At 47.5% G+C, this 5,743-nt stretch overlaps 1 long non-coding RNA gene across 2 annotated transcripts; it reads right to left on the minus strand.

The window, feature by feature from the left end:
- Positions 1 to 670: 670 nt before the first annotated feature.
- LOC132017379 (uncharacterized) lies at positions 671 to 5,526 on the minus strand. 2 transcript variants are annotated; one of them, XR_009404253.1, is made up of 5 exons: positions 5,204 to 5,526; positions 4,401 to 4,528; positions 3,863 to 4,120; positions 2,999 to 3,191; positions 671 to 1,958 (listed from the first exon to the last, which is right to left on the minus strand). It is a non-coding gene; the product is annotated as an uncharacterized LOC132017379 (long non-coding RNA). The 2 variants fall into 2 exon arrangements; XR_009404252.1 differs by lacking the exon at positions 5,204 to 5,526 and adding an exon at positions 5,025 to 5,129.
- Between the last annotated feature and the right edge of the window lie 217 nt (positions 5,527 to 5,743).

Here is a 5,743-nt window from a genome sequence, read left to right on the forward strand (position 1 = left end):
GGAAACCAAAGAGGTTGTTCTCTCATTTTTAGATAATATTTTCACCTTTTCCTCACGTCGCTAATGAGACATAAAAATGAACTGAGAAAGGAGAAAAGCCAACCCCCTCCCCTACCCCTCGGCTATAACTCAGGTTTATTTGCAAGAGGCCAACACGTTCAATAGTTTGGAGACTGTCACTAGGACCCTAGAATCACAAAGCTGCCTCCAATTTGCATTTTAAGCCTGGAGTGATCACACGACAATTGTACCTTCCACCAAAAACACAAACACACCTGCTATGTTCACCTGCTAACTACTTAGTACCCCCATTTTGTCGCACAATGACTCTCCTGATAAACAACTTTACTATGGCTAATATTTTAACCTATTACATTCCCACTGTAAGACCAATGTGTTCGTCCCAATCTGTCTATAGTTGGATATAAACAGTGGGTTGCTGGAGTCAGCTGGTACCAGCCCCCAAAAGCTGATGCTTAGGGAGCATCTCTCCCCAATTTATATTCAGTGAGGTCAAACTGGTGGTTTGAAATTGGCCATGGTGGAAATAGTTATACCACAGTAAATGACAAATGCCATAAAACAGCCCCCCCACCCCAACAAGAGGGCTAGCCTTAAAACACTGGCCAGCATACCCTTGGAGATACATACATACAAGTCTGTGGTTTTTGTTTTTATTTTTGTTTTGTTACATCCGTTATTATGTCTCACAGGGAACCTCATCCCCATCCATCCTAGCCTAGCCTGCATGCACCTGGTGGAAACCACAAGAAGGCACATGCGTGAATGATTAAAAAGGTACAAGAGTCCACTGAGAGATGCACAATGGTGACCTTGACTACTTCCTCGCTATACAGTAGCAGAAGGAGAGAGGACGCCAGAGTTTTCCAGAATACATGCTATTGCTTTAGTTAGCCAATATGAGAAAGCAAATGTCCTCTGAGCTGTGAGGATGGTGAAGTGAGGATACCATTGGCATATTCAAAGGTTTAACTGAGAGAACATTTCAATGAAGACTATTTGCAAAGCGGTAGGCAGCCCTGAAAGAAATAATGAGCAAGGATGAAGCAACAGAAGGATGGGAGCAACTACTACTCCTAAGCCTGAGAGGAAAAAGGAGGAGATACACTTCCTGGAGCCAACCACAGACAGAGAAATTTCCAGAACTGTGGCCAATTGTGCAAGGGCAGGGGGAGATAAATGCCCAGACCTCTCTCTCTCTGTGTCTCCCTCCCTCAACCTCTCCATGGCTCCTATTAGCCAAACCAGCCAGACAGCAACAGGCAAGAGTTCCAGTGACAGGGTCCACTGAGGTCATGTCCCAGAGCACAGGGCACGGCATCCAAAAGCAGAGGGTGAGGTTGGGGAATGGAGGTGAAAGCAAATAACCACCCCCACCCCCCCAGGCTCCTAGGCTCTCCTTTCCTCTCTTCGTTTTGCATTCCTTCTTCTACCTCCACGTAGCCCCCAAGTAGGGAAGGAATCACTTAGCCATGCACTCTCATGTTTTCGAAAAATAAAAAGATTTGTTTTTCTCACTCTGATGAAAAGAAGGACCCTGAGAGAAAGAAAGGGTTCGGAGGAGCTTAGCCTACCATGGCTGTAATTCCAAGCAACTCCAATCCCAAAGCACTTTTCACATTTTACTTAGAAAAGCCATATAGATTTCAAAGTGCAGAGTAGAAGGTCGGTGTCCACGCTGTCAAGGGAAAAAAAAAAAAAAAAATAGGACTAACATGGCAAGAATTTCTAGAACCGTCTTTAACAGGCGAAAGGAAGCTAAGACAAACCCTTCCTTGACACAGAAGAGCAATGCGGGTTCCACAGTTTTGCGGGGCCCGACAAATGGACCATTATTCCGGAATTTGGATCACTCCGCAGGGATGTGTTAAGGGCGTTTTCTTCGCTCCAGCTTGGCACAGAATCATGGATGAGCCGCTACAACTTTCACGTCCCCCCTACAGGCACAAGGATGAAGAAAATGCATTTTAAGATCATAAAAACTGTTACCATGTGCTAGCCCTAACACTCAGTAAATGCTCGGTAAAATTATAACAGCAGCCAATCTGGCGTAAGAATCCGCGCAGACCACGCAGACTCTCCCACTCACGCCTTTGGGTGGTGTTTTGGTTGGCTAGGGCGGACTCCCTAAGCGCTACAGGCTGGGGGCTTCAACAACAGAGAAGTTATTTCCTCAGAGCTCTGGAAGCTGAAAGCCCAGGTCTGGTTTCTTCTGAGGCCTCTTTCCTTGGCTCGTGGGGGCCACCTTGTCCCTGTGTCTGCCCACGGCCTTCCATCTGTACTAGTCTGTATCCTAATCTTATAAGGACACTAGTCAGGTTAGATTAGAACCTACTGGCCTCCTTTTGTCCCCCATGGCCTCCTTTTAACTTAATCACCTGTTTAGAGATCCTGCCTCCAAATACAGTCACGGTCTAAGGTACTGGGGATTAAGATTTCAACAGAGGAATTTTAAGGGGGACACCAGTCACCCCCTAATCATTAATATTTATTTCCTTTCTCCCACCCCATCCTGCCATAGCCTCCTGCAGAATGGACCTTTTTTGCCCTGGTCGCCGACTCAAAACGTTCGGTTCCTTGGTTCCTGGCTTTCAGTCCACAGTTTCTGTTTTCAAGCATCACAGGGAAACTATCAAGTTAGAAACTGCTATTTGATTTTTTCAGTTGGTAAGTAAGTATATCCCAGGTTAACGGAAACCTTCTGAGGACAATGTCCTTATGAAAGGGAGAAAAAAATCTAGGACTAACATGGCAAGAATTTCTGGAATCTTAGAAGCTGGAACTGAGAGTGTGAAGGACAGTGAAGATTTTACTTTGGATTCCAATAAATACATGGAAGGAAGGTCCCAGTGCAGCACCTGGGACCAGCGGGCTACCTCCTCTCTTCTCTCTTGCTCAGGGGCAGATGTCCGTAGACCCACCTGCCATCCAGGATGGTCAGTTTCTAGCACCTAAGAAGGGTGAGAGAAGCACTCACACCGCATGCCAGCCTGTTGGAGCGCCCTGGTCCAGTGCCAGGTGATGCCCACAGCAGAACAGGGCTCCCGCGGGGTCAATCACGTCTCCCATTCCTCTGTGTTTGGGCTCTGTGTATGCTCAGCTGTCCTGTGGTCCTTTTGGTTTTCCTTAGCCGTAGGAGCTTCCAATGCAAGAGTTGCATATTAAACGTCCTGAAGGGTGAAGAGAAAAATTAAGCATGGTCTTTGAATGATTGAAATGTTATGATTATGATAAAGACTGTGGTGTGTAGTGTAATCCTGATTGGTAACAGTGAGGTCTTCCGGGACTTGCCTTTCTTCAGGCTCAAAGTCATTCATTCATCCCTAAACTGAAAATACACCATCCTCACTTGTCACACACTCACATTTTCATCTACACACGCACCCATGCATCTGGTGTAATTCTGATTCCCCCTATGGCTACGTTCTCCTGTGCCCTTCATTCTACCTGTCTGGTTTCCCCAATAAAACTGGGAGTCACCCTGGATCCTTCCCTCCCCCGACTCCATCAGCACCGGCCAGTTACCCTTGCTGTGGTCTACCTCCTTTCCGACCCTGAAGCCCATCCACTTCGCTCCCCACTGCCAGCACCCAGCTTTGTGCAACTGAATCACTAAAATCCTCGCCTGTCTCTTCCCTCAAGGTACAGACCTGCCTTCACATAATCTCTGTGCCTTGGGCCCTGACAACATAGTGCCTGGCACCTAGCGGGTCTTCAATCACACTTGCTAAATGGATGATTTTCTGATACAACCTCTTCATGCATTTGCAGGAACATATGGCTGCCCAGGTGGTAGGACTGGCAGGCAACCAAATGGAGGACAGGAGTGATTTAAACCCACCTCCCTCCCAACGTGATCTAATGCCAGAAATCTCCACTGGCAGAAGAGACGTAATTCTTGAGCTAAAACATCATGCTTCCAGGAGGCCTGTGTTTAAAAATCAAATCTTGTCCTCTAACACAAGAATTATCACATCCTATCAATTTCTTTGGTCCGTCAGTGAGGTTCTGAAAGGGACAGGAGACAGGCGACTTCGGACAGCTGGTTAGGTGAAATGAGATCCATGACGTAAGACGCTACCCCATGGAGGGACTGGGCCTGAAGGAAAAATCACAGAAATAAAATTCAGCATTTCGGCTTTACCTCTAGAATTAGATACATCATAAGAGAGAAAAGCCGGTCGTTCTTGTTTGAGTCAGACACACAAGAGCTGCACTTCCTGTCTCGGGCATCGCTCATGGGCTCAGATTCTACATACAGAGATAATTCTCCTTCTAAACAGGAATCTAATAAAATCATGGGTCTGGATTTCCTGGAATTTTTCTGACTCTGAATATGGACTCATTCCCCAAAACGTTCATGTTCCATGTGCCCTCACGAATGGGTCATTTCTGTGGTGTCCGCGGAGGGAACGCAGGCAGGCAATGCCCTCTCACTGCTGTCAGACGCGACGGCCGTGCTGGATCAAGAGTCATCCTCCCCAAGGGAAGCAAGCTTTGAATTCACCTGAGTCCAAATAGGTTGAAACAAGAGTTAATAAAATAATCCAGTTGGCCAGAAAGTGTTTTACATCTTATTTCTGAAAAGTGCTCTAAACCAGGTTAAATCACCTCAGGATCATCCGCCAGATGTCGCTGGTGGTTCGAGACCCTGCACGTGCACTGGGCTTCCTCCCCCTTCCTTCCCCCACCTCCTTCCTCCCATTCTTTCCTCACTGCCCCCCCCTTCCTCTACTCCCCCCACTCCTTCTTCCTTCCTCTGGCCCCCCTACCCTTCCTCCCTTTCGCCCACCCTCCGCTTCCCCCTCTCCCTCTATCTCTCCCTCTATCTCTTCCTCCCTCCCCTCCCCCATTCATGCCGTCTTTCCCTTCCCTCCCTCCTTGCCTCCCTTCCTTCTCCTCTCTTCCTCCTCCCCTCTCTTCCTTCTTCACTTCTTGTCATTCTTCATTTTTCATTCCCTTCCATCCTTCATTTATTCAACAAATGCTTGTTGAGGGCTTACCTCGGGACAGATGTGACAAAGAAGAATGAGAGAAAGATAACCGTACACCACCTGTTACACACACACACTCACTCTCGCACTTGCTCACACACTCTCCTATTTGCGGACTGGCCCTGGCAGCTTCTCAGATTGAAATCGATGCTGCCCGTTGTCACACTGCAGTTAGCGGCACGGCATACCTGATATCGAGTGGCTTTCGAAAGACCACCACAGGATGGGACAGCCAAGATGACTGGGAAGACATCTGGGTTTGACTCCTCACTCTGCCTGTGACTTTATGAATGACCTTGACCAGGGATCTGGGCTAAGAGGTCCTCACTGAAGAGAGGAAGGGTGGACCTAGATGCCTACTCATGCTCCTCTGCTGACTCTAACATCTGAAATATCCTCTCAGTGTGTGAAGGGCTCAGAGATCACCAGGAACCCGGTCTTCAAGGTCAGAAATGGGAAAATGAAAGCCATAAAAACATAACTAAATAAAGACCTGGCTCTCTGAAACCCTCGCCTATCAAGGAATATATAACAAACGTAAGCAAATCTTATGTCCACTAGCATAAAATATTCAAACTGCTATTCTGGGTCAGGCCTTTGCAGGAGCAAGGTGAACGAGCCAGAGGCTAGAGAGCAGATCGCGAAAAATTTCCGCAGAGAAGCAGCGCCACCTGCTGCTGTTCAGTGGTTCTGCACTTCGTCAGTACAAATCACCAATCTCCAGTCCC

Source organism: Mustela nigripes, chromosome 5 (assembly GCF_022355385.1).
Source record: "Mustela nigripes isolate SB6536 chromosome 5, MUSNIG.SB6536, whole genome shotgun sequence".
NCBI lineage: Eukaryota > Metazoa > Chordata > Mammalia > Carnivora > Mustelidae > Mustela > Mustela nigripes.